Source organism: Anomaloglossus baeobatrachus, chromosome 7 (assembly GCF_048569485.1).
Source record: "Anomaloglossus baeobatrachus isolate aAnoBae1 chromosome 7, aAnoBae1.hap1, whole genome shotgun sequence".
Lineage (NCBI taxonomy): Eukaryota > Metazoa > Chordata > Amphibia > Anura > Aromobatidae > Anomaloglossus > Anomaloglossus baeobatrachus.
This window is the reverse complement of record NC_134359.1, coordinates 107312710-107320250: the sequence shown is the minus strand read 5'-3', so window position 1 is coordinate 107320250 and position 7541 is coordinate 107312710. Positions and strand designations below refer to the sequence as shown.

At 48.2% G+C, this 7541-nt stretch overlaps 1 protein-coding gene across 1 annotated transcript in view; it reads left to right on the top strand.

The window, feature by feature from the left end:
* The first annotated feature begins 913 nt into the window (after positions 1-913).
* Positions 914-7541, top strand: part of ADARB1 (adenosine deaminase RNA specific B1) — a 156717-nt gene continuing 150089 nt past the window's right edge. The window contains exon 1 of the mRNA XM_075317572.1: positions 914-1146. The gene's annotated coding sequence lies outside the window, so the exon portion shown is untranslated. The remainder of the gene's footprint in view (positions 1147-7541) is intronic.

Here is a 7541-nt window from a genome sequence, read left to right as displayed (position 1 = left end):
TGCTGGCCCAAACTGTGCACTCTCCAAAGCTGGAAAGGCAGATTTGGCTCTGGAGCATCTAAGGTACATAATGACGATGAATATGGCCGGACCCATAGATCAGAGCAGCGCTTACAAGCTGTACATCAAAGAGCTAGCAATCATGACCTTTCTTGCCTCAAAGTCCAATGATCAGTAAACTATGAATTTAAAGGGGTTGTCCAGTGAAAATTAGTTCTCATCTACCAACCAGATAAAGACCCGCAATATGAGCCCTGCAGGCTGCGGACAGATGATGCTACATGGTGGGTTTGGTTCAGCACCCTGGACCTCAGGATAATTCGCAGCCTCTGGGCCCAGAATATGGTGCTGTGCTCAGGCAGCAGCTGTAGCGCCCCCTGTGGCTGCACCATTAGGCACAGCTGAATATAGGGGAGACCTCTACTAACCATTACCAGAAAGCACAGCTCAGTGGTGACTGCAGCCTATGGTTACCCTGCAGCCAGCCCCAGCACACCGCTCCTCACCTCTGGGAACCTCACATAAACGCTTCTAGCTTTGCTCCTGTGTAGGATAAAGGCAATACAAATAGAATTAACTAGAGCTCGTAAAGACCGAGGAGACAGGAGACAGCCTCTCCTCCTGCGAGCAGAAGATAAATCCCCCGACGCCGATAGTATGGGCTGAAACTTGCCACAGGGCGACAGCTGCTGCGGATGCTCCTCTCTCCCCCTCATGACACTGCCCGTTACCAACATGTCACCTTCTAGGCTTCAGACGTGACGCACGCTGCGTGTGGGCGGAGCTACCGTACGCGCGCGCCCTCTGCACGTAAACTATTGTGACTACTGCGGGGACGCGCAGTGGGCGTGGACATGGACGAAGGGAGCTGCTTCCTGATTGGTCGTCGTTGCGCGCGCCTTGTTGGCGGGAGGAGAATAGCGGAGCGCTGCGTGTGAACTGTGAGAGAGTGCGCAGCACCGGGCAGAGCAGCTCCGAGCTCCGGCTGACTGGGAAGGAGCACCTGACTGACAGCAGTGCCTGACTGACAGCAGCGCTGAGGACACTGGACACGGCCCTCCGCCTTGTCACACAGAGCACTGTGCAACGGAAAGCGCTGCCGAGAGCACCGAGGAGCCCCGCCGGCCGGCCTGTCAGAGCGTGAAGGTGAGAGCCGGCGAGTACCGCTCCTCAGTGAGGGGGTGGGCTGCCGCGCCGTGTGCTGCTATGTGCCTGCTGCCGCTGCTACAGGGCTGCACCGGGAGCCATTCATTGTGCGGGGGGCGCGGGGCTGTGTGCAGCAGTCAGGTGAGGCTGGACTGGGTGGGCGCTGTGCAGCCCTATTGTGGGGGGCTCTCTGCCCGTAGATCTGCGCGGTGATGTGCTCTGTATGTGCCCGGTCTGCCCAGTGATCTGCCCCGTGATGTGACCAGTGATCTCCCCATTGATCTGCCCCGTGATGTGACCAGTGATCTGCCCAGTGATGTCCCCATTGATCTGGCCGTTGATGTGCCCTGTGTGTGCACGGTCTCTGCCCGGTGAGCTGCCCTGTCTGTGCCCAGTGATGTGCACAGTGATCTTCCCTGTCTGTGCCCTGTGATCTGCTGCGGATCCATATACAGCAGAGGCTTCTCCCTGATGGAGACGATTTCTATCTACCATAGGCTAAAAACGATAAAACCTCCCGATCGTCGTTGATCGTCCCCACACTATGTACAGGCCCCTGGCAGTCTCCTGTGATGACTGATCGTTCAGTTCTGGTGCATTACTGTACTGGATGACAGGACAGGGGTCACCTGTGAAGCCCCCTGACCCGATCTTGGTGGATATAGGATCTGGGCATATTAATCAGATCAGGGGGGGATGGGGGGTAAATCAAAGAGTAATCCGATCTGTTATCTGTAGGGAGCAGTGTCGCTCAGCACAGACACTGGTCCTCTGGCTGTTCCCCAGGTCTTATGAACCCCTGTAGGCACAAGTACACTATGTACATGAGTTGCTCCTTATCTCAGTTCTCTGCTGTGTAGTTATTTTGTTGTATCCTATGTGACTTCACAATTATAGATGGGCCGGTGACTTGTGCAGGTCCATAGGCGACTCCGCAGGGAGCCAGTTCTGCCATCACCTGGTCATGTTTGTTTGGCTGCTGCCTGTAACCCGGCAGATCACTAAAAAAAAAAAAAGTGCCAGCCGGGGTCTGATTTATACATTTTAGGTCACTACTCACATTTCACAAGTTTTTTTCCTTTATGTTGTCCTGAGCAGACCTCTGGGAGGGGATCTCCACTTGAAAACTTCTAAGGTTAGGGTCACAGTAAGGCTATGTGCGCACTAGGCGTTTTTGCCGCGTTTTTAGCGGCGTTTTTTACCGCGTTTTTGTGCTGAAAACGCAGTGACATTGCTTCCCCAGCAATGTCAATGGGTTTTCAGAAGTGCTGTCCTCACACAGCGTTTTTTTTTAGCTGCGTTTTTGTGGTGACCACAAAAACGCAGCATGTCAATTATTTCTGCGTTTTCCACTGCGTTTTTCACTCATTGAATTCAATGAGATGTTAAAAACGCAATGAATAACGCATATAGCCGCGTTTCTATGACTAAAAACGCAGCTATAAACGCAAGGGGTGGGCACTACAGTGACGTGTACAGGAAGAGGATTCCTTCTGTTGGTAAACACAGAAGCATGAATCCTCCCGGTACCGTCACCGCTGCGTCCACCTCCCGTCCTGTGCATGTCAGCTCCGTGCGGCGCCATGTCTGGGCGGGAGGTGGAGGCAGCGGCGAAAACCAAAGTGAACAGTAGAAAAAAAAAAATGTCATATACTCACCTGTCCGCAGGGTCCCGGTGCCATGCCCGCTCCCAGCTCCTCCCGGTCCCGCCGCTCTGTGTGCAGTCTCCCCGGCCGGCAGGACCTTGCTTGCAGGACCTGGCGCTGATCACCTGATGCAGTCACCTGACGCATCAGCTGATCGCGGTGTCGCCGGCTTTTTCGTGTCCGGCCGGCTATCAGCTGATCCTGCCGTCAGGGGACTTCATCAGCTGATCACCGGCAGCTCCGGCAGCGATCGTATAGGATCAGACTCCTGTCCAATCGATCGCTCCAGGAGCTGCCGGTAATCACCACAGCACATAAGTGAGTATTATTTTTTTTTTTTTTTTTTCTACTGATGCATCAGCTGACGGTATAATCTGCTTTTATACAATCAGCTGATGTGTGATGTGATTCAGGCACTTGATCCTGACACATCATCTGATCGCTCTGCCTTCCAGCAAACCGATCAGATGATATTGGATCCGGATTGGACGGCGCGGGACCCTGACCCAGGATTACTGCGGAGGGGGGTTTATTTCAATAAAGATGGAGTCACTAATTGTGTTGTGTTTTATTTCTAATAAAAATATTTTTCTCTGTGTTGTGTTTTTTTTTTATCATTACTAGAAATTCATGGTGGCCATGTCTAATATTGGCGTGACACCATGAATTTCGGGCTTAGGGCCAGCTATACAGCTAGCCCTAACCCCATTATTACCTAGCTCGCCACCCGGCTTCAGGGCAGCTGGAAGAGTTGGATACAGCGCCAGAAGATGGCGCTTCTATGAAAGCGCCATTTTCTGGGGTGGCTGCGGACTGCAATTCGCAGTGGGGGTGCCCAGAAAGCATGGGCACCCTTCACTGTGGATTCCAATCCCCAGCTGCCTAGTTGTACCCGGCTGGACACCAAAATTAGGCGAAGCCCACGTCATTTTTTTTTTTAATTATTTCATGAAATAATTAAAAAAAAAGGGCTTCTCTATATTTTTGGTTCCCAGCCGGGTACAAATAGGCAGCTGGGGGTTGGGGGCAGCCCGTACCTGCCTGCTGTACCCGGCTAGCATACAAAAATATGGCGAAGCCCACGTCATTTTTTTTTTCTTTTTGGGCAAAAAACTGCATACAGTCCTGGATGGAGGATGCTGAGACTTGTAGTTCTGCAGCTGCTGTCTGCTCTCCTGCATACACTAGTGGATGGAGGATGCTGAGACTTGTAGTTCTGCAGCTACTGTCTGCTCTCCTGCATACACTAGTGAATGGAGGATGCTGAGACTTGTAGTTCTGCAGCTGCTGTCTGCTCTCCTGCATACACTAGTGAATGGAGGATGCTGAGACTTGTAGTTCTGCAGCTGCTGTCTGCTCTCCTGCATACACTAGTGAATGAAGGATGCTGAGACTTGTAGTTCTGCAGCTGCTGTCTGCTCTCCTGCATACACTAGTGAATGGAGGATGCTGAGACTTGTAGTTCTGCAGCTGCTGTCTGCTCTCCTGCATACACTAGTGAATGGAGGATGCTGAGACTTGTAGTTCTGCAGCTGCTGTCTGCTCTCCTGCATACACTAGTGAATGGAGGATGCTGAGACTTGTAGTTCTGCAGCTGCTGTCTGCTCTCCTGCATACACTAGTGAATGGAGGATGCTGAGACTTGTAGTTCTGCAGCTGCTGTCTGCTCTCCTGCATACACTAGTGAATGAAGGATGCTGAGACTTGTAGTTCTGCAGCTGCTGTCTGCTCTCCTGCATACACTAGTGAATGGAGGATGCTGAGACTTGTAGTTCTGCAGCTGCTGTCTGCTCTCCTGCATACACTAGTGAATGGAGGATGCTGAGACTTGTAGTTCTGCAGCTGCTGTCTGCTCTCCTGCATACACTAGTGAATGGAGGATGCTGAGACTTGTAGTTCTGCAGCTGCTGTCTGCTCTCCTGCATACACTAGTGAATGGAGGATGCTGAGACTTGTAGTTCTGCAGCTGCTGTCTGCTCTCCTGCATACACTAGTTCTGCAGCTGTCTGCTCTCCTGCATACAATGAACATTTTGAAGAAGGAAATGACATCAGACCTTTTTTTTTTTTTTTTTTTCATCAACAATCTTTAATGGCATTGTGCACTGATTAAAAACGCAGTGAGCAAAAACGCAGCAAAAAACGCACCAAATCGCGGCAAAAACGCATGCGTTTTTGCCGCGTTTTTTTAGCCGCGGGTGCGTTTTTTAGACAAAAACGCACATAAAAACGCAGCGTGAAAAAAACGCCTAGTGCGCACATAGCCTAAGGCTACATGTGAACGCTGCATCTTTTTGTGTTCACAAACTGCAGCCAAAACTGTGCGTTGTCAGAGAGAGCCTGGAAATGTCACAAAAAATGCTTGTAATTGTAGGTGCGTTTTCGGTGCGGTTTTTCACAACATGCGTTTTTGTGACAAATGTTGACAAATACGCAGGAAGAATGAACATGCTGCATTTTTTTGTCACAAACATTTGACAAAACGCTGACAAACTGCAATGTGCACATAGCAAATCTGACTTCTCATAGACTTTGCTGGGAAGTCAAATGTCAGAAAGTTCTGACAACAAAACTGCACCAAAAAACGCAGCGTGCGCATGTAGCCTAATACAGTTCTCTCTGCCAAGCTGCTCATTTGTCAGAATCCCCAAAAAACTATTTGTACAGTAGCAATTCCCTTGATTACAGTGGCAGGGTCACTTTGGCCTCTGTCCGTCCTACCTTCTCGCTGTATTTGTTTTATCAAACATGCATAAAAATGTATTTACTTTAATCTTTTCATTGATTGCTCTTCTAATTACTCTTCCTTTCCCCATAAATGGGGGACCTCTGGTGTCTTACAATAAGCTGAAGCTTTTTATTTTTATTTTGATAGAAAAGCGGAAGAGATTTATTTACAGTAAATGCAAAATATTCAGGTTTCATGAACAAATGTGAAGCTTGCACCCTTGTTCTCAGTGCAGTTTTGATGACTTTTGTGGTTTTATTTTTTTTTTTTTTTACCCTTAATGATAACATGCAGAAGTGGCGTATTTTCTTTAGAGTATATGTGTGTGTGTGTGTGTGTGTGTGTGTATGTGCGTATAATATATAATTTTTATTTTTTTTTAAAACAAAATGCACCCAAGTGTGGTGTGGTGCTATCGGCATGTAGCTGGACACGTCCTTCACCAGGTCCCTCATTGTTTATCGCAGTGCTTTGTAAGCAGTGATTTAATTAGGTTGAGCCTAGTTTATAGGCCTGCTTGACCATCTGCTTCTTTTTGTTTTATCGTCGGTATTAGGTGGTGACTGTCTGATCTGGAGATCCCTATTGACTCTTGGTTAAGTGAGATTTAAAAAAAATAAATGAAAAAAAAAACAACCTAATTGTGACTTAAAGAAGCCTGTGGTATTCTGTATTTCCTGTGCATAGTCCTAGGTTATACCTGAGTTTAGATTGGGATGTTTGGAGTTGATGCTTGCAGGCCGACCCTTTCTTATGTATGAGCTTTGTAGTATTTCTGCTTGATTAATACATGTGTGATGTCACCTTTTAAAATATATTCTGTATCTTAAGGCCCCTGAGTATAAAGCTATTTGCTTGTGTGAATTCATACAACTTAATAAGGTTTCTCTGCATAACGGATGCTGTAACGTAAGTGCCACAATCGGGAATTGATGAATAACCAGCATTAGATTGACATCTGGATTGCTCTGCATACAGACGCCTGCTGCAGCACTCCTGCCCTTCCCCCACACGTAGATCCTGTCATTAGGAAGCTGATCACAGCATCCCTTAGCACCACGCTAACATGTACAGCCGTACCTCGCATTGTAATGCGCACCAGTTTTTTAGTGTCCAACTGAGATAATAAAATGGGCCTCTCACAAGGCTCAATTGTGGCGTTTTCTTCATTCTGTTTTGTACAAAATGATTTTTTTTTCCCCCTTTCTTCAAGATCTTGTGCGTTTCTGTTTGTAATGCTTTGCACATCCCTCAGGTTAAGGATGACTTGTGCATCCTTTCTGTTAACTTCTCTATAACAGGGCTGCTCACTCGGCGTTCTCAGGAGCCCTGGTAAAGCATGGTCACCTTTTTTAAAGGTATTTTTCCATTATAAATGTAAATGGCTGGCATATATACGGATCACTAGTACCCTATAATGCACAGAAATAAAGGTAGGTGAGTAGATGAAGGGAAAAGTGTAGCAGCTTTGGAATGGAATAGGAAATATGGAAATCTGCTTTATGGCTGTGTTCACACCATCAAGGTCAGTACTTTTGAACTGCTTGGCTTTTTTTTTTCTCTTCCTTTTGACTAATGTAGGTAGAAATTGCATCCAGACCGTGGAGTGGATGCCACTGGAAATTGAGTCCAGACCATGATGTGCGTGGAGTGGATGCCACTGGAAATTGAGTCCAGACCATGATGTGCGTGGAGTGGATGCCACTGGAAATTGCATCCAGACTGGAGTGGATGCCACTGGAAATTGCATCCAGACTGTGGTGTGTGTGGAGTGGATGCCACTGGAAATTGCATCCAGACTGTGGAGTGGATGCCACTGGAAATTGCATCCAGACTGTGGTGTGTGTGTGTGGAGTGGATGCCACTGGAAATTGCATCCAGACTGTGGTGTGTGTGGAGTGGATGCCACTGGAAATTGCATCCAGACTGTGGTGTGTGTGGAGTGGATGCCACTGGAAATTGCATCCAGACTGTGGAGTGGATGTCACTGTAAATTGCATCCAGACTGTGGTGTGTGTGGAG